Source organism: Nerophis ophidion, linkage group LG09, assembly GCF_033978795.1.
Source record: "Nerophis ophidion isolate RoL-2023_Sa linkage group LG09, RoL_Noph_v1.0, whole genome shotgun sequence".
NCBI lineage: Eukaryota > Metazoa > Chordata > Actinopteri > Syngnathiformes > Syngnathidae > Nerophis > Nerophis ophidion.
In genome coordinates, this window is record NC_084619.1 from 8,626,132 (window position 1) to 8,647,877 (window position 21,746).

The following is a 21,746-nucleotide window of genomic DNA, read 5'->3' on the forward strand; positions in this document are numbered from 1 at the left end:
TAATCCTATGTGTATCAGTTTATCTCTACTATATACTTTGAAGTGAAGGAAAACATGGTAACCTCAACTGCCACAGAAGTGAACCACTCTTAATGTAAACATGATTACTCAAATCTATTAAAACAGGCTGAATACAAGTCAAACAAGTGTAAAAAAAAAAAAAGTTTACCACTGTTAATGTACTATTTTTTTTTAAAAAGGCAAACAAGTTAACCAATGTTATTGTTAGCATTCATTGATGCATAAAACCATACAAATCAGGCGTAATGGCAAGTTAACTGGAGTCAAAGGGGTTGTTTGCAACTTACAGTAATTGCCTAAAGTTACATTTTTCAGAACACGAACACCCCCGGGCTAGGTTATGTTATCATTAGTGGTTTAAAAGAACACATATATTTTTAAAATGTCTATACAGTCGTACCTCAACTTAAGAATGCCCCTACTTAAAAGTGTTTTGAGATAAGAGCTATCTCTTAGCTAATTGTTATGCTTTAAAAAGGCCATATTGTGATTTTTTCCCCCCCTACATTTAAAACACTGCCTTGTGATCTACATAAAACACAATGGTGGTTCTTTGGTCAAGATTTTGCCTAGATTATGATATAAAGGCGCTCTTGTAGGCATACTGACGAAGACACTTTTGAAACCGGTCTGTGTTTGGTAGCTACAGCGCAATTTGTATTAAAATTATTAGAAGGATACAAGTGTTGCTGGCTTTGCTTTTTCTTCAAGTACACTTTTTGTTGTGCACCTCTGTATAGGATTTTTTGGTATCCGGTATTTTGTACGACGGTTTTATTTATGTGCCTCCACTTCGACAGCGTCATCTCCCCGTCATCCATGTTGTAGTTTTTAGCACTTCCATAGCGAGACTACTGACGGATAAAAGTTCAAACCATACGCTACTTTGTACAAACCCCGTTTCCATATGAGTTGGGAAATTGTGTTAGATGTAAATATAAACGGAATACAATGATTTGCAAATCATTTTCAACCCATATTCAGTTGAATATGCAACAAAGACAACCTATCTGATGTTCAAACTGATAAACATTTTTTTGTTGTTGCAAATAATCATTAACTTTAGAATTTGATGCCAGCAACACGTGACAAAGAAGTTGGGTAAGGTGGCAATAAATACTGATAAAATTGAGGAACGCTCATCAAACACTTATATGGAACATCCCACAGGTGTGCAGGCTAATTGGGAACAGGTGGGTGCCATGATTGGGTATAAAAGCAGCTTCCATGAAATGCTAAGTAATTCCTAAATAAGGATGGGGTGAGGGTCACCACTTTGTAAGCAAATTGTCGAACAGTTTTAGAACAACATTTCTCAACGAGCTATTGCAAGGTCTTTAGGGATTTTACCATCTACGGTCCGCAATGTCATCAAAAAGTTCAGAGAATCTGGAGAAATCACTGCACGTAAGCGATGATATTACGGACTTTTGATCCCTCAGGCGGTAATGCATCAATAAGCGACATCAGTGTGTAAAGGATATCACCACATGTGCTCAGGAACACTTCATAAAACCACTGTCAGTAACTACAGTTGGTTGCTACATCTGTAAGTGCAAGTTAAAACTCTGCTATGCAAAGCCAAACCAATTTATCAACAATATCCTGGAACGCCGCCGGCTTAGCTGGGCCCGAGCTCACCTAAGATGGACTGATGCAAAGTGGAAAAGTGTTCTGTGGTCTGACGAGTCCTCATTTCAAATTATATTTGGAAACAGAGGATGTGGTGTCCTCCGGAAATAAGAGTAAATAACCATTTGGATTGTTATAGGCAAAACGTTCAAAAGCCTGCATCTGTGATGGTATGGGGGTGTATTAGTGCCCAAGGCATGGGTAACTTACACATCTGTGAAGGCACCATTAATGATGAAAGGTCCATACAGGTTTTGGAGCAACATATGTTGTCATCCAAGCAACCTTATCATGGACGTCCTTGCTTATTTCAACAAGACAAGTGTTACAACAGCGTGGCTTCGTAAAAAAAAAAAGAGTTTGGGTACTTTCCTGGCCCGCCTGCAGTCCAGACCTGTCTCCCATCGAAAATGTGTGGCGTATTATGAAGCGTAAAATACGACAGCGGAGACCCTGAACTGTTGAACGACTGAAGTTCTACGTAAAACAAGAATGGGACAGAATTCCACTTTCAAAGCTTCAACAATTCGTTTTTTCAGTTCCCAAACGTTTGAGTGTTGTTAAAAGAAAAGGTAATTTGACACAGTAGTGAACATGCCCTTTCCCAACTACTGAACTTCTAAGTTAATTATTATTTGCAAAAAAAAAACAAAGTTTATGAGTTTGAACATCAAATATCTTGTCTTTGTAGTGCATTCAATTGAATATGGTTTGAAAAGGATTTGCAAATCATTGTATTCTGTTTATATTTACATCTAACACAATTTCCCAACTCATATGGAAAGAGGGTTTGTACATTCAAAGTTCGATACATAGCAGTCTGATATAACGCGACGTTCTACACAACACAAACTAACTGTGTACCGCGAAGTTCTGTCCATTTTTTTCCCCGCCAAAGTCAGTTGCGTTGTTTTTCACTAAATTATCGCGTATTTACAAAAAATAAAATAAAAATGGTAAATGGGTTATACTTATATAGCGCTTTTATACCTTTTTAAGGTACTCAAAGCGCTTTGACACTTTTTCCACATTCACCCATTCACACACACATTCACACACTGATGGCGGGAGCTGCCATGCAAGGCCCGAACCACAACCCATCAGGAGCAAGGGTGACGGGTCTTGCTCAAGGACACAATGGACAAGGGTTGGTAGAAGGTGGGGATCGAACCAGTAACTCTCGGGTTGCTGGTACGGCCACTCTCCCGACCGTGCCACGCTGACCCCGAAAAATATCAACTCAGTCCAAACCTACTGGTGGACAGTGCCCACCCCATTCAGGTTTAGGCACTGGATGGGGTTATCCAGGGTAAATCCCACCTCACCTTGTCCGTGTCCACACACAACAATGCCACTGTTTAAGACCCCCTGCCCCCTCCGCTCACCGGCGCAACTTGACGAAGTACACAAAATGTGCACGTCTTAGTCACCTCTGACCTGGAAGTGTATCCTTAGCTTATTGCTACATTCCTTTTAACAGTAAACCTTGCCTGCCTCACCATCAGCAGCTGTTAGACTATTGTAGTGAATCACAACTGAGTCATCATACATGAATCATATCTTTAATGCAGGGGCGCTCACACATTTTCTGCAGGCGAGCTACTTTTCAATTGACCAAGTCGAGGAGATCTACCTCATTCCTATTTATAATTTTTATTTATTGATGAAAGAGACATTTTTGTTAACAAGTTAATGGTGTTTAATGATAATACAAGCATGTTTAACACACATAGATTCCTTTCTTTCATGAAGACAAGAATATAAGTTGGTGTATTACCTGATTCTGATGACTTGCATTGATTGGAATTAGACAGTGGTGCTGATAACGTCCGCATTTTCAAATGGAGGAAAAAAAAAGTCCTCCTTTCTGTTCAATACTACATGAAAGTGGTTGGTTTTGGCATCTCATTTGTCCAACTTGCATACTCCTTTTTAAACACTTTGTTATGAGAGTAGCATATGTGTGTGGCCCTTTAATGTCTGGCAGCAGGTGAGTGACGTCAGTGACTGTGCGGGTGGGCAAGCAAGTGAGAAAGCGGTCGCTGAGGGCGGGGGAGAAATACATTGGCATCAAACTCCGTAGCTTGCTAGCTTGTGCACGCTAGCTTTCTCAGACTCTTATTTTGTTAGCACAGGCAGGATGAAACAGGTCTTTTATGGTGAAGACAGGAACTGTGCTGTCGGTCTTTAGAGTTTTGACGGTAGGTACGGAGTCTCTAGAAATAAAATGTGTTTCTCTGCGTCCGCCCCGTTAGTGATTTTTTTCTTAAATATGAGCTCGCAGCAGCCAGCGTCATCTCACAAGATCCTCGGGTGCCGAGAATGTCAAACAACTGACGAAAGTGAAGTCTTGGTATGATTGATGATTGCTAATTTTTATGTCTATTTTTTTAATGCCTGGCTTGAGATCGACTGACACACCCTCCGAGATCGACGTAATGCCCACCCCTGCTTTAATGGACGTGTGAAAGTACACAATGTGATAAAGAACATCTTACAAAAACCAACAATAGGTCACTGTGCTTGGAGGCTGAATTTGGCGGTCGTACTTGACGGCCGCAACCACTTCATGGCTTCACAATAATTACGGAGTACAAAATTAGTTGTTGAGTAGTCTTTCGCGGACAATAACTGATAGTCTGCTCTGCCAGTCCAAATGCATTCGCAATGTTTCGTGGTCTTCCCTTCTCCACGGTAGCCCGCATTCTCGTTGTCTCCCCTTCGACAAATGGACACAGTTTTTCCACTAAGTAAAATCACAGCTGACCTGGACATTCGAAAGTTCTCTTGCCATTCCTCTGGTACAACACACTCGTTGACAAACATATCCCACCAGGCTGCCGTTCTTCCAGGCCTTAGCCAAAATTGTCGCTCAACATTGCTATGTAGCCGTCTGAGATGTGTTGTATCTGAAATAGCTGCAATCACCCGTTTCCTTCTTATAAGGCAGGGGTGTCAAACGTACGGCCCGCGAAAAGGTTTTATCCGGCCCGCGGGATGAGTTTGCTAAATATAAAAATGAGCCGAAATTTTTGAATGAAAGAAACAGCTGTCTGAATGTGTCCACTAGATGTCACAATAGCAATTCTGTGTATGTTTGTAGCTCAGGGGTCGGCAAACGCGTTAGCATCACCGGTAAAATGTGCGGACCAAACGATCAGGACTTTCGCATCTTTTGACACTGGAGCAACTTAAATCCGTCGATTGGTAAGTGTTTGTTTCGCATTAAATGTGGGTGGAAGGAAACATAATATAGTTGCAAATGCATCTGCAGGTTATCCATACATCTCTGTGCCATGTCTGCTTTAGCACCGCCGGTAAATAGCATGTTAGCATCGATTAGCGTAGCATGTTAGCATCGATTAGCTGGCAGTTAACATCAACAAAACTCACCTTTGTGATTTTGTTGACTATCGTTGAAAATGCATTTGCAGGTTATCCACACATCTCTGTGCCATGTCTGCTTTAGCACCGCCGGTAAATAGCATGTTAGCATCGATTAGCGTAGCATGTTAGCATCGATTAGCTGGCAGTTAACATCAACAAAACTCACCTTTGTGATTTCGTTGACTATCGTTACAAATGCATCTGCAGGTTATCCATACATCTCTGTGCCATGTCTGCCTTAGCATCGCCGGTAAAATGTGGAGACACTCTGGTACATTCAATGGGGGTCTGGCGGCAGGTCCATTCAATGGGGGTCTGGCGGCAGACACTTTCGCATCTTCGGGCCAGTGGTGCAACTTGAATCCCTCCCTGTTAATGTTGTTACACCCTCCGACAACACACCGACGAGGCATGATGTCTCCAAGGTTCCAAAAAAAGAGTCAAAAAAACGGAAAATAACAGAGCTGAGACCCGGTGTTTGTAATCTATTGAAAATGAAAATGGCGGCTGTATTACCTCGGCGACGTCACATTCTGACGTCATCGCCTCCAGCGCGATAAACAGAAAGGCGTTTAATTCGCCAAAATTCACCCATTTAGAGTTCGGAAATCGGTTAAAAATATATACGGTCTTTTTTTCTGCACCATCAAGGTATATATTGACGCTTACAAAGGTCTGGTGATAATGTTCCCCTTTAAAACAAAGTGCACTTTTGTGCATGATGTCACACAAGATATTTCAATTACTGTCAAATAAAAATCAGTTGCGTAACAGGAAATCAAATAGTGTTTGTCCTTTGCTCTGTGGTAGGTTCCTGCGGACGTTATTAAATTCTGTTGTCGACTATTTTTTCATACGATCTGGAAACGGGGGGTGTGGCACCGAACGGAGATGTTGACATGCAGTTTCAAGCAGTCTTCATTCTCTAGCGGGAGACTTTTCTAATGATGCTACAAATTAGCAGTAATGCTACTTTTTGCAACAACGCTTTTGCTGCATACTTGTTTGAAGCCAAACCACCGCCAGACGGTGGACCTCTTGTGTTTTTTTTCTTGTATTAATTTTCTTTCGTTTGTTATCAGATTGGCACCTTCTTTCTCTCGTATTACCACTCGCTCCACTACGCTAGCATCACAGCTAATGTTACCCATGCTGCTACCTCCTCATGCGAGGGCGTATGACGCGACAGTAAGTGACGTATGTAAGAAGGTGCGCTTTTCTGTGAGAAGGAGAGACAAGAAAGGGTGGGAAGAGCCTGCAGTGTAATCCCCGCAGCTAAAAGCAACTGCGTGAGAACGTACGCTCGAATCTCATGATATAGTAATTTTTCTATATCGCACAGAGACAAGCCCGAGTGCATCGATATATCGCCCAGCCCTAATCCCAAATAAAATAAATCAAAAGTGGTATGAACGGATAAGAAAAGTTTGCTTAGCATAATAGAGCCCCTTTACACACGGAAATACGTTAATGTCTCTTGTTTTCAAGTTGACATTTAAGCTGGCTCGCCAAATATTCTCCAGTGAATGAGAAGTATCTCCTGGCCATGAGTTTATCAAACTGTGGCTATTAGTCACGGTTTTATGATAAATGTAATTTTTCGGCACATCCCTACTCCGAGGTATCACAGAGATGTACAAAAAATAAAATTACAAGTAACAGAAAAGTAAAATCATTTGCAAGTAACAATTTATTATTAATAGGGACAAGAAAACTAAATTGGTACTGTTTTGGCATGTGGTTATTTTTCTTTACTAAATTAACTAATGAAATCATTCTAATGAATATTTCAGTTTAAATGCAGAAAGAAGTTAACCACTCCTAGCAGTGATAACAAAAACAATATAAAACACAATTAATTTGAACAACAAAAGATGTGCGTCAGCAGACGCTGACATATGACACTTGCACAACCTGCTGCTTTCAATACGACAGCTGTGTAATATAATAATTCTCACTTTTGATTTACACTGCCTGTTTCATTAAACAGTACGTTGACGAGCAAGAGCCAAGTTTGCACTACACCCTGTGTTCTTCGACACTAGTTATACAGCTGAAAAAACGATGAGAACAGGTTTTAGAGTATGTTTGTATCGAGTATCTCGATTTGCATCCAGAGCTGCCCTTCCAACGCTGCTTTAGCCCAGGAATTCTCAAACCGGGGTTCAGGAAAAGCTTAGAACTTAGGCTATGCTTAAAAAATACAGTATATACTGACAGTTGCAAGTTTGCTTATGGATACTTGCAAATAAACTTTTTGTTGGCAGTATTTTAAAAGGAGTAACTCAGCAGTGTGTAGTAATAAGTTATCATTATGTTCAACCAAATTTAAACTGGTTTCAAACAAAGTGAGTTGATTTTGTATCATGTTAGGCTTGTTACTGCACATTTTCTGTGAACATGAATATTTGCAAATTGAAAATGTAGTTTTTAGTTATTTTCTATAAAACAATCAATCAATCAAGGTTTATTTGTGTAGCACCGTGCAACATCACAATGGTGCACAAGTGCTTTACAGGACAAATAAGTTAAAAGTAAGTAAAACCACACATATTAAAAGAGTAATAATAAATACTTATGGCACTTGTTTGTTAAAAGCCAATTTAAACAAATATATTTTGAGTTGAGATTTAAAAGCTTCCAGCTTCGTGATGGCTCGCAACTCCGGTGGGAGGGGGTTCTCTAACTTGGGTAAGGATGCGGAAAAAGAACAATCAGCCCATTTCTTAACTCTTCGGTACTTCATGTCTGAAGTATTTAGGTATGGAAAAAATTTATGATAATTCCTATAGCATGACAAAATTGTATTTGTGGATTTAAATGAGGATTATAAATTCCTCGGAAAATGTCCTCTCCTGTCAGGACAGGGTTTCCCTGAGATCAGGGTTGTCAAACTCATTTTAGCTCAGGAGCCGCATGGAGGAAAATCTGTGCACACGCGGGCCAGACTATTACAATCATGGCATCAAAACAAACACACAAAGACGACTTCAGATTGTGTTCTTTGTCTTACTTTGGCCAAAAATAGATTCAAACAGTATTTGGAAAAATATTACAATAAAAATATATAAACAAATACCAACAGCGTTAAAGTTTAGCTCCATGAAGGAAAGGGTGTGTCTGTGTGTGTGTGTGTGTATGTGTATATATATATATATGTGTGTGTATATATATATATATATATATATATATATATATATATATATATATATATATATATATATATATATATATATATATATATACACACCCCGTTTCCATATGAGTTGGAAATTGTGTTAGATGTAGAATTTTATGGCTGCAACACGTGCCAAAGTAGTGGGGAAAGGGCATGTTCACCACTGTGTTACGTCACATTTTCTTTTAACAACACTCAATAAACGTTTGGGAACTGAGGAACCTAATTGTTGAAACTTTGAAAGTGGAATTCTTTACCATTTACAGCTTAAGTTGTTCAACAGTCCAGGGTCTTGTTGTCGTATTTTACGTTCCATAATGTGCCACACATTTTTGATGGGAGACATGTCTGGACTGCAGGTGGGCCAGGAAAGTACCCGCACTCTTTTACTACGAAGCCACGCTGTTGTGACACGTGGCTTGGCATTTTTTTGCTGAAATAAGCAGGGGCTTCCATGATAATGTTGCTTGGATGACAACGTATGTTGCTCCAAAACCTGTATGGACCTTTCAGCATTAATGGTGCCTTCCCAGATGTGTAAGTTACCCATGCCTTGGGCACTAATACACCCCCATACCATCACAGATGCTGGCTTTTGAACTTTGCGCCTATAGTTTCCAAATATAATTTGAAATGTGGACTCGTCAGAACACTTTTCCACTTTGAATCAGTCCATCTTAGATGAGTTCGGTCCCAGCGAAGCCGGCGGCATTCCTCTGTGTTCTTGATAAATGGCATTCGCTTTGCATGGTAGAGTTTTAACTTGCACTTACAGATGTAGCGACAAACTGTAGTTACTGACAGTGGTTTTCTGAAGTGTTCCTGAGCCAATGTGGTGATATCCTTTACACATTGATGTCGGTTTTTGATGCAGTACCGCCTGAGGGGTCAAAAGTCCGTAATATCGCTTACGTGCAGTGATTTCTCCAGATTCTCCGAACTTTTTGATGATTTTACGGACCGTAGATGGTAAAATCCCTAAATTCCTTGCAATAGCTCGTTGAGAAATGTTCTAAAACTGTTCGACAATTTGCTTACAAACTGGTGACCCTCACCCCATCCTTGTTTGTGAATTCCTTAGCATTTCATGGAAGCTGCTTTTATACCCAATCATGGCACCCACCTGTTCCCAATTAGCCTGCACACCATCTTGGGCGGTATAGCTCGTTTGGTAGAGTGGCTGCGCCAGCAACTTGGGGGTTGCAAGTTCGATTCCCACTTCCGCCATCCTAGTCACTGCCGTTGTGTCCTTGGGCAAGACACTTTGCCCACCTGCTCCCAGTGCCACCCACACTGGTTTAAATGTAACTTAGATATTGGATTTCACTATGTAAAGCGCTTTGAGTCACTAGAGAAAAGCCCTATATAAATATAATTCACTTCATTTCACCCTTGGGATGTTCTAAATAGCTGTTTGATGAGCATTCCTCAACTTTATCAGTAATTTTTGCCACCTTTCCCAACTTCTTTGTCACATGTTGCTGGCATCAAATTCTAAAGTTAATGTTTATGAGTTTGAACATCCATCCATCCATTTTCTACCGCTTATTCCCTTTTGGGGTCGCGGGGGGCGCTGGCGCCTATCTCAGCTACAATCGGGCGAAAGGCGGGGTACACCCTGAACATTAAATATATTATTTTTGTAGCATATTCAACTGAATATGGGTTGAAAATAATTTGCAAATAATTGTATTCCGTTTGTATTTACATCTAACACAATTTCCCAACTCATATGGAAACGGGGTTTGTATACAGTGGGGCAAAAATGTATTTAGTCAGCCACCGATTGTGCAAGTTCTCCCACTTAAAATGATGACAGAGGTCTGTGATTTTCATCATAGGTACACTTCAACTGTGAGAGACAGAATGTGAAAAAAAAAATCCAGCAATTCACATTCTAGGAATTTTAAAGAATTTATTTGTAAATAATGGTGGAAAATAAGTATTTGGTCAACCATTCAAAGCTCTCACTGATGGAAGGAGGTTTGACTCAAAATCTCACGATACATGGCCCCATTCATTCTTTCCTTAACACGGATCAATCGTCCTGTCCCCTTAGCAGAAAAACAGCCCCAAAGCAGGATGTTTCCACCCCCATGCTTCACAGTAGGTGCGGTGTTCTTGGGATGCAACTCAGTATTCTTCTTCCTCCAAACACGACGAGTTGAGTTGTGTTTGGAAGAAGAAGAATACTGAGTTGCATCCCAAGAACAAAATACCGACTGTGAATCATTGGGGGTGGAAACATCATGTTTTGGGGCTGTTTTTCTGCTAAGGGGACAAATTCTTAAAAATTCCTACAGTGTGAATTCCTGGATATTTTTTTTTTTCACATTTTGTCTCTCACAGTTGAAGTGTACCTATGATGAAAATTACAGACCTCTGTCATCATTTTAAGTGGGAGAACTTGCACAATCGGTGGCTGACTAAATACTTTTTTGCCCCACTGTATATATGTGTTTGTGTGTGTGTGTGTATGATTATATATGTGTGTGTGTATATATATATATATATATATATATATATATATATATATATATATATATATATATATATATATATATATATATATATATATATATATATATATATATATATATATATATATATATATATATATATATATATATATGTGTGTATATATGTATATATGTATGTGTGTGTATATATATCTTGATTGGATTATCCCTCATTATCCCTTGATTGGATCATCCCTCAAGCGCAGTGAAATCATTTCAACATGCCGCCACAGACGGAAACACCTCCTAGGTAACAAATGAGCCAATCACCACGCCCCTACGCCTGCCTGTACCCACCCACTCTGTGCCCTATATATAAACCACTGTATGAGAATGCTTCCATTAAAATCTCCTGATGATTGAGGGAACCCCTCATGAAACAGTTCTGTAGAGATGTAGTCTTGTGATTTTGTGTGTATATATATATATTTATATTCTACCGCCTGTCCTTTTTGGGGTCGCGGGGGGTGAGGTATGTATGTATGTTATTACTGTAAATAATGTAATACATTACCGCGTACGACAGCAGGAAGTGCCTTGCAAAAAGCTTGTGTTAGCAAAACCACAGCAAATTTCATGCTGTATGAGATATGAAATACTTGCGTGAGACCCTTTTTTTTAATTTTTTTTTTTTTTTTAGACCAAGTAGTTATATTTGATCTACACAAATAGAAATCTGATGACTCACTCGTTCTTCTTTTTTTTTTTGTCTTTATACATCATGTGTGTCTCATTGGGCCTAAATCAGCTCCAGGAGTGTCAAAGTCAGAAAGCTTCTCTGAGCTAAACACTGCTTTGGTTTGACGAGTGCAAATGTTCTAAGACTACAATCACGTTTTTTTTCTTCTGCCTTCCAAGGACTATGACTCACATGTAATTTTAGATATCAAAGGTCAGAGTAATCAAACTTGATTGAGAAAGCATTACGTATTTGCTATGCAGGTGGCCATTTTCTTGACTTGTCATGCAGATCTAATCAAGTCCAACAGTGACTCACGCCAAGTGTCTACTCAGCTGGCGTGCAGTATCTTACAGTCCACCCTAATCCTTGAGATAGCCTAGTCTAGGGTTTCCCACAAATAGCTAATATAGTTGTGGCGGTAGGGTCATGGCCCGGGGCGTGGTGGGGTCAATGTGACATCATCATGCATATATTTTCTTTAAAAAAGTGGAAAACTTGTTTTGCACACATTTAAAAACACATCTGTTATTCTATTGCTTACAGACAATCCTTATGAGAGACAAAAAGTTGTTTATTTTAACCAAGCTATAGTGACATTGTTAATGTAAGAGTGAACACTGAGGAACAGCTTTTGAGTTTGTAATGCACAACACAATGCGATAGGATATTAATTCGTAATGACCAAAAAGATTAACAATCACTGCCTACTTTGTCTTGTTATATTCTTATTTTACTGTTATATTGTTATTCCCATTGTTTTTATTCTTTTTGTAATATTTCTCTATTTTGTTTCCATTTAAACCCCCATTATTTACTTTTTACTTTTACTTAAATTGATCTCAACTCTGTACACTGCTGCTGGAATTTTAATTTTCCTGAAGGAACTCTCCTGAAGGAATCAATTAAGTACTATCTATCTATCTATCTATCTATTTATCTACAGTGTCTGTAAAGTATTAGCCCACATTTTCACAGTTTGTACACAGCTAGCTCGACAGGGTATGTACTGTAGTTTTACTAACGAGCATGTTGTGATCAATATTATAGTGGCTTACTCGATTGACAGTTGTTCGTTTACTCCGGCTGGCCAGGGACGTTTTTTCCAGTTGATTTTGGGTAAGCACTCCATTTATGGCATAACTTGGCTCCAAGTTCCACATTTACAATGTCAAAGTCACGCTGACCTAGGGCTGGGCGATATATCGATTGACGCGATGTATTGCGGGTTTGTCTCTGTGCGATATAGAAAATGACTATGTCGTAATATTCGAGTATATGTTCTCACACAGTTGATTTTAGCTGCAGGCATTACACTACAGGCTCTTGCCAGTCCTTTTTGTGTCTCCCTCTAACAGACAGCGAGCGCACATTCTTACATACGTCACAAGCAGAGGTGGGTAGAATAGCCAGAAATTGTATTCAAGTAAGAGTACTGTTACTTTAGAGATTTATTACTCAAGTAAAAGGAGTAGTCACTCAAATATTTACTTGAGTAAAAGTAAAAAGTATGTTGTGAAAAAACTACTCAAGTACTGAGTAACTGATGAGTAACCTGATTACGGCAACAAATAATGCACAAAAACATAAAAATAGCAACGAGCAAATTCAGAGCCAGGAATATCTCTTAAGCAACTAAAACAATAATATATATTAAATAATAGTACATTAAAATAAAATAAAAAATAAGGCAAATTGAGCCACAATAACTTAACAGCACCATAGGCTCAATAGGCATTGATTGGTTGATTGATTGAAACTTGTATTAGTAGATTGCACAGTACAGTACATATTCTGTACAATTGACCACTAAATGGTAACACCCCAATAAGTTTTTCAACGTTTATCAATTACTTAATAAATGACCAAGTCGAGGTACGTTGATATGCATGCACACACATATCATTTATACACACACATATCATATATATATATATATATGTATATGTATATATGTACATTTATATATACAGTATATAATTTATTTATTTTGCCGTTTTTGTTGACATGTTAAAGGTGTTTTAATGAATATACAAGCATGTTTAACACATAGATTCCTATCTTTCATGAAGACAAGAATATAAGTTGGTGTATTACCTGATTCTGATGACTAGCATTGATTGGAATCAGACGTCCACGTCTTCAAATGGAGGAGAAAAAAAGTTCCTCCTTTCTGTCTAATACCACGTGAAAGTCGTTGGTTTTTGGCATCTTATTAGTCCAGCTTCCATATTCGTTTTTATACACTTTACAAGAAATAAATTGGCGGCAAACTCCGTAGCTTGCTAGCTTGCGCTGGCTTTTGGACTCTTATTTTGTTAGCGCAGGCGCGATGGAGCGGCACTTTTATTGTGAAAACAGGAACTGTGCGATCAGTCTTCGGGCTTTTGACGGGAAGTACGGTTGAAATAAAAAGTGTCTTTTTTCCTTTACACTTTTGATTGATTGATTGAAACTTTTATTAGTAGATTGCACAGTACAGTACATATTCTGTATAATTGACCACTAAATGGTAACACCCGAATAATTTTTTTAACTTGTTTAAGTCGGGTCATGTGACCGCCTGGCTCTGTTTGATTGGTCCAACGTCACCAGTGACTGCATGTGATTGGTGAAACGCAGGCATGCGTAGATCCTACGTTGAAGCTCTGTCATAAACCAAAACAAACATTAACAGATCGATAAACAAAAGTAGCGAGTAGCGAACCGAATGTAGATAAATGGAACGGAGTAAAAGTAGCGTTTCTACTCTATAAATATACTCAAGTAAAAGTAAAAGTATGTTGCATAAAAACTACTCGTAGAAGTACAATTTATCCCAAAAGTTACTCAAGTAGATGTAACGGCAACAAATGAAGGAATAATTAATTCCCTAGAAAAACCGCACGGGGTCCATCGTCTGGCGGTGGTTCGGCTTCAAGCGGGAATATGTCGAACAGACAACTTTAATTTGTCAAGTGTGGGGCACAAGCGTTGCTACCAGAAGTAGCATTACGGTTAAAATGTAGCATCGTTTGAAAACTCACCTGCTAATAACTTTAATAAATACAGTTTTGGTCAATTGAATTAGTTGTGATTTCCTTCTCTGCATGAAAGTTTAAAATGAGCATGTATTAATGCAGTATGAAGAAGAATGTTTTAATGTAGACACATGGAATCATACTGCTGTGATTATATGCATCAAGTGTTCATTCAAGGCTAAGGTAAAACACCGATATATATATATCGTATATCGCGATATGGCCTAAAAATATCATAATATTAAAAAAAGGCCACATCGCCCACCCCTGCGCTGACCTCACTCTGTCGGCTTCCGTCTGCTACAACGTTCATGCTCGCTTCTAAAACCAGTAGTTTATCCTCCGTATATTCAGCTTCAAAAAGATAAGGTCGTAAATCCTCATTTGTACCAAAATAGTCATTGTTTCCTGTTACCAAGTCTGCCGTGATTAGAACACACTCTGTTTGTTTGTTTGGAAGTGGGATACACCGATTTGTTGTCTGAAGTCAAAAGTGTGCTGCTATAGAAACGGAAATAAATGTGTTGAGGAATGTCAGGTATTGCTTTAAATGACCAAAATAAGACACATATTGTACATATTATATATTGTTATGAACATGTCTGTTACTACATCATACTTGTAAAATTGAAACAGACGGACAAGAACTCCGTTCAACAGGTAGTGAACTCACGTGACGTCACAAATCGGAAGTGAAACAACTTATCACCCTTTACAATTTAAAATAAAAGATGAACATATTTAAACACTCACATACAAATAATATGTCTCGTTTGCAGCCACAACAATATTTGATGTTGCTGTCTGTAAATAAAGCGTATAGTATCTATTATTTTAATTATCAAAAAAAACATCTTCGTTAATAACAATTAAGTCTGTGTGTATAATTACTTTTTGAGCACATTCAACAATAACACAATAATAATAACCGTGATCAATTTTGTCAACATTACTTTTTTAGCCATTGTATTTATTGTTTTGGTTTTGTATATCTGAGGGTCCCCTACTCCGACTTAACCTATTTTATTGATTTTGGTTGTGATTTATTTATTTATTTAAGTACAACATTTTGCTCACTGGAAATTTATTATATATATATATATATATATATATATATATATATATATATATATATATATATATATATATATATATATCTTGATTGGATTATCCAGAGAATAGTGCTCGATACCGTGGTAGAGCGCAATATGTGGGTGTGGGAAAAATCACAAGACTACTTCATCTCTACAGAACTGTTTCATGAGGGGTTCCCTCAATCATCAGGAGATTTTTTTTTTTTTTGATGATTGAGGGAACAGTTCTGTAGAGACGAAGTAGTCTTGTGATTTTTCCCACACCTACATATATATATATAAAAAAATACAACAATGCAATATTCAGTGTTGACAGCTGGATTTTTTTGTGGACATGTTCCATAAATATTGATGTTAAAGATTTATTTTTTTGAGAAGAAATGTTTAGAATTAAGTTCATGAATCCAGATGGATCTCTATTACAATCCCTAAAGAGGGCACTTTAAGTTGATGATTACTTCTATGTGTAGAAATATTTATTTATAATTGAATCACTTGTTTATTTTCATTCAGTTTTTAGTTATTTTTATATCTTTTTCCCAAATAGTTCAAGAAAGACCACTACAAATGAGCAATATTTTGCACTGTTATACAATTTAATAAATCAGAAACTGATGACATAGTGCTGTATTTTGCTTCTTTATCCCTTTTTTTTCAACCAAAAATGCTTAGCTCTGATTAAGGGGGTACTTGAATTAAAAAAATGTTCACAGGGGGTACATCACTGAAAAATGGTTGAGAACCACTATTCTAGTGTGTCAACTGATGCTGGCAATGTTGACACAGTAAAATATTATCCTCTCTCTAGGCTCATTCATTTATTTGGTTATTTCTTATTAATAATTTCTTACCCGTTCCATCTGGACTTCTTTAAGTTTACTCCGTATTTATTTCTTGGTGTTGTTTCAAGCTAGTTTAGGGGTGAGATGAGCTATTATTATGCCTGCTCCTTGCTTACTCTTGGTGTATTTAACATTTTTAGCCTCGTCCTCCATAATAATGATGATGAGACTTGATGGTGATTATTAGGAAACTAGAAAATACCCTTTACTTTCCGTAATGGAGGTGATTATTATTAAGGGGAGCGGCTCCACACTGTGTATGGAGGTACATAAATAGCTGCTGGCAGCTTGTCAGCCGGGGCACCAAAAGTAAATGGTGTCAGTCAGACAATGTAATCAGCATTAAACAACATAAATCGTAATGGCCAATCACATAATTTTTCAGGAAAATTGTCCGATACTGATTTTCATCTCCACATTCATAAACTGTAGTAGAAGGATTATTGACTCGGAGGGTAGGTTTCACACCGTGTATAGAAATAAACAGCTTGTTTACCTTTGTAGTAGCTAATTCTTCCAGTTTACCCTTGTTTACCTTTGTAGTAGCTAATTCTTCCAGTCGGTAGACTGAGCATGGAAATCGAAGGTTTAAAAAAAAATTCCCATTGATACTCGATGCCCGACCCTAATCATAGGGTTGAATCATAGATGAATCAGTCAATTTGATAGCCTTCACAACACTCAACTCAACCCAATTATGCAGTTTTGCGGAACTGTAAATCTGTCAACATTGTCATCCTGACGCATGATTTGTTGTACCAGGATTTGCCTTTTAATGTAAATGAATGTGCTGCACCGTCACAGTATTTTTTAATTGCGGCCCCACTTTAAAGAAGGCCTGGGGGATATGGCCTATAAAAGAATCTCTGATTTTTTCATAAAAAATTCAATTTACAATTTTTTCCGATTCCCCCACACCCCCTTATTTTTTAAAGAACCCCTTTAATACTAATGACAGAGATACTTCAAGTAACATACATTTTTTTGTATTGCAAAAATCCACAATGTGCTTCACAACACAGTTAAAATATCAGAAATTACATATAGTATAAAAGGCCAATATACAATATAAAAGCACAATAAAAAACACATTTAGTTCGCGATGCCACCTCAGTAGAAGCATTTAAAACTCATTTGTATACTCTAGCCTTTAAATAGACTCCCTTTTTAGACCAGTTGATCTGCCGTTTCTTTTCTTTTTCTTCTATGTCCCACTCTCCCTTGTGGAGGGGGTCCGGTCCGATCCGGTGGCCATGTACTGCTCGCCTGTGTATCGGCTGGGGACATCTCTGCGCTGCTGATCCGCCTCCGCTTGGGATGGTTTCCTGCTGGCTCCGCTGTGAACGGGACTCTCGCTGCTGTGTTGGATCCGCTTTGGACTGGACTCTCGCGACTGTGTTGGATCCATTATGGATTGAACTTTCACAGTATCATGTTAGACCCGCTCGACATCCATTGCTTTCCTCCTCTCCAAGGTTCTCATAGTCATCATTGTCACCGACGTCCCACTGGGTGTGAGTTTTCCTTGCCCTTATGTGGGCCTACTGAGGATGTCGTGGTGGTCTGTGCAGCCCTTTGAGACACTAGTGATTTAGGGCTATATAAGTAAACATTGATTGATTGATTTCTTTTATTTGATCAAAAAAAAATGTTTTAAATGACACTGCATACACTGCATCTTATCATTAGCAAAATTCTAATTTGAATAATGTTGTTTTTCTTAATTTGTTAATCCTATTGCCAGACCTGAGGGTTTATTTCCGTATTGGACGGTTTCGGCTACAATTGGTAAATGGGTTGTACACTGATGGCGGGAGCTGCCATGCAAGGCCCTAACCACGACCTATCAGGAGCAAGGGTGAAGTGTCTTGCTCAAGGACACAACTTTTTCTTTCTCCTATGTCCCCCCCCCTCCCTTGTGGAGGGGGTCCGGTCCGATGACCATGGATGAAGTACTGGCTGTCCAGAGTCGAGACCCAGGATGGACCGCTCGTCGGGACCCAGGATGGACCGCACGCCTGTATCGATTGGGGACATCTCTACGCTGCTGATCCGCCTCCGCTTGGGATGGTTTCCTGTGGACGGGACTCTCGCTGCTGTCTTGGATCTGCTTTGAACTGAACTCTCGCGGCTGTGTTGGAGCCACTATGGATTGAACTTTCACAGTATCATGTTAGACCCGCTCGACATCCATTGCTTTCGGTCCCCTAGAGGGTGCCCACATCTGAGGTCCTCTCCAAGGTTTCTCATAGTCAGCATTGTCACTGGCGTCCCATTCGATGTGAATTCTCCCTGCCCACTGGGTGTGAGTTTTCCTTGCCCTTTTGTGGGTTCTTCCGAGGATGTTGTAGTCGTAATGATTTGTGCAGTCCTTTGAGACATTTGTGATTTGGGGCTATATAAATAAACGATTGATTGATTGATTGAACGGACGTGACGTGGTTGGTAGAAGGTGGGGATTGAACCAGGAACCCTCAGGTGGCTGGCACGGCCACGCTCCCAACAGCGCCACGCCGTCCCCAAACTGTAGCTTTTTTCAGAATTATTGTATCTAAGTTATCACAAAACTTTGTGTTGCCATGAGTTCCCGGCGAGAGGACCAAAGCTGTTTTTGATCTGACCAAGCACAAGGCTTGTAAAACTCCACTGTATATGATGGGAAGCGACATGAAGGCGTTGGTTTCTTTGATCCGTTGTAATCCACAGGAAGATTTTGTCTTGACCCGAGATCTTATGAATTTCCCCCAGGGATCAATAAAGTACTTTCTATTCTATTTATTCTATTCTATCTACAAAGCGGAGAGGAAGCAGGACCTGACGCAAGCTCCAGACATTTTTTCTTTTAATTGTTTTGTGACCGAGGGCCACGGCTGTTTATGACCCCCTTCCTTTAAAAACAGCTATTGCCATGTAATCAGGGAAAGTCCAAATAAAAGAGAAGGCTTGCAACCTTTCGTCAGAGCGTGGTGGAAGACTGTACAAAGAGTACACCCCAGACGTTTCTCCCCAATGAGCTAAATTGAATTCTGCATCTGTTTAATTCCTTGCTTCTTGTCTGTTTAATAGATGTCATCAGTGTTTGAACCTGACAGCTTTCCTCCGAGGTTGTCATGTGATGTTGCTGTGACGTGTCTGGTTAGCTGATTTGAGTAGTTTTTGCTGAGCAGACACATGACTACCTATAAGGAAGGCCACAAAGATCCGCAGTGGCATCATATTTTAAGACTTGCTAAGGAGCAGAACCCCCTTCGCTGATAAAGTCCTCAGTGTCGGTGCCAGCAAGCCGGAGGCTAACTACATAGCTAAAATGCTAGCAACCCAAAGCGATACGGCGAGACTGCAAGAGTTTGGACACATTTAAAGCCTGCTGATCAGTCCGTCACAGTGATCTCTAAGACAGAGGAAACCCACAATGCGTCTACTTGGCCACATTTGGACAAATGTATGTGTCTGGATAAAACATTTACATATACTGTAATATTGTACATGGTAATTGTTATATATTGTATATATGATATGAACATAATATATCAGGGGCAGCACAGTGGGACAGCGGTTAGTGCATCTTCCTCACAATACGAAGGTCCTGGGTTTGATCCTGCCCTCGGGATCTTTCTGTGTGGAGTTTGCATGTTTTCCCCGTGACTGCGTGGGTTCTCTTCGGGTAGTCCGGCTTCTTCCCACCTCCAAAGACATGCACCTGGGGATAGGTTGACTGGCAACACTAAATTGGCCCTAGTGTGTGAATGGTGTCTGTCTGTATGTGTTGGCCCTGCCATGAGGTGGCGACTTGTCCAGGGTGTACAAGCCTTCCGCCCGATTAGAGCTGAGATAGGCTCCGGCACCCCCCGAGACCCCGAAAGGGATAAGTGGTAGAAAAGGGATGGATAGATATATAATATATCAGTATATATGATATATACTGTACATATATTATGTAAATATTACATCCATCCATCCATTTCCTACCGCTTATTCCCTTTGGGATCGTGGGGGGCGCTGGTGCCTATCTCAGCTACAATCGGGAGGAAGGCGGTGTACATTCTCGACAAGTCGCCACCTCATCGCAGGGCCAACACAGATAGACAGACAACATTCACACACTAGGGCAAATTTAGTCCAGGATTGAACCCTGACTACTCAGGACCTTCGTATTGTGAGGCAGACTCACTAACCCCTCTTCCACCGTGAAGCCCATAATATTACATATAATTTATATTTTCTATTGCTACTACGGTACATTTTTTGTCTATTTTATACCTGCCTTGTCCAAGTCTAAATGTCTAAGTTGTCCAAGTCTAAGTATCCGTCCATCCATCCATCCATTTTCTACCGCTTATTCCCTTTCGGGGTCGCGGGGGGCGCTGGCGCCTATCTCAGCTACAATCGGGCGGAAGGCGGGGTACACCCTGGACAAGTCGCCATCTCATCGCAGGGCATCTAAGTATTCGATGATTGAGTATTGTATTTGTATGTCTTTTCAATTGCTTTGAACATTTCTATCCACAATATTGTAAAGATGGGATGAGGTTGGAGTTAGGGTTGCTCTATTTTAATTTATTAGATGGATTATTATTCTGAGATTTCTGTAAGTATTTAAAAAAAGCAGTTTTTTTAGGCTAACATTACACATATAGGTCATACATTAGCAGCCAAAAGGAGCGTTTGTAACCTGCAACATGTTTTGAAAATGTTGTATTCTAATTTATATACCAAATAATATCATCACCGACGTCCCACTGGGTGTGAGTTTTCCTTGCCCTTATGTGGGCCTACCGAGGATGTCGTAGTGGTTTGTGTTGTGGTTTGTGCAGCCCTTTGAGACAGTAGTGATTTAGTGCTATATAAGTAAACATTGATTGATTGAAATGTCTTTATTCTAGAATCAATTGTAAATTAAGGGGGGGCCAACGATTTCCACCTTTTTAAAAATATATAAATATATGTATATTTTTAAATGTAGACAACTGTTTTTGAAATGACCAACACATTAAAAGCGTTACTAAAACGGCTTTCTTTCATCTCCGCAATATCGCTAAAATTCGCTCCATTCTGTCCACTAAAGACGCTGAGATCATTATCCATGCGTTTGTTACGTCTCGTCTCGACTACTGTAACGTATTATTTTCGGGTCTCCCCATGTCTAGCATTAAAAGATTACAGTTGGTACAAAATGCGGCTGCTAGACTTTTGACAAGAACAAGAAAGTTTGATCACATTACGCCTGTACTGGCTCACCTGCACTGGCTTCCTGTGCACTTAAGATGTGACTTTAAGGTTTTACTACTTACCTATAAAATACTACACGGTCTAGCTCCATCCTATCTTGCCGATTATATTGTACCATATGTCCCGGCAAGAAATCTGCGTTCAA

General features: G+C 39.4%; 1 protein-coding gene across 4 annotated transcripts in view; it reads left to right on the forward strand.

Annotated features, from left to right (window-relative positions):
• The window catches only part of zgc:123010 (uncharacterized protein LOC641500 homolog), an 81,664-nt gene that overhangs the window by 9,280 nt on the left and 50,638 nt on the right, over positions 1 to 21,746 (forward strand). The gene's annotated exons all lie outside the window — the stretch shown is intronic.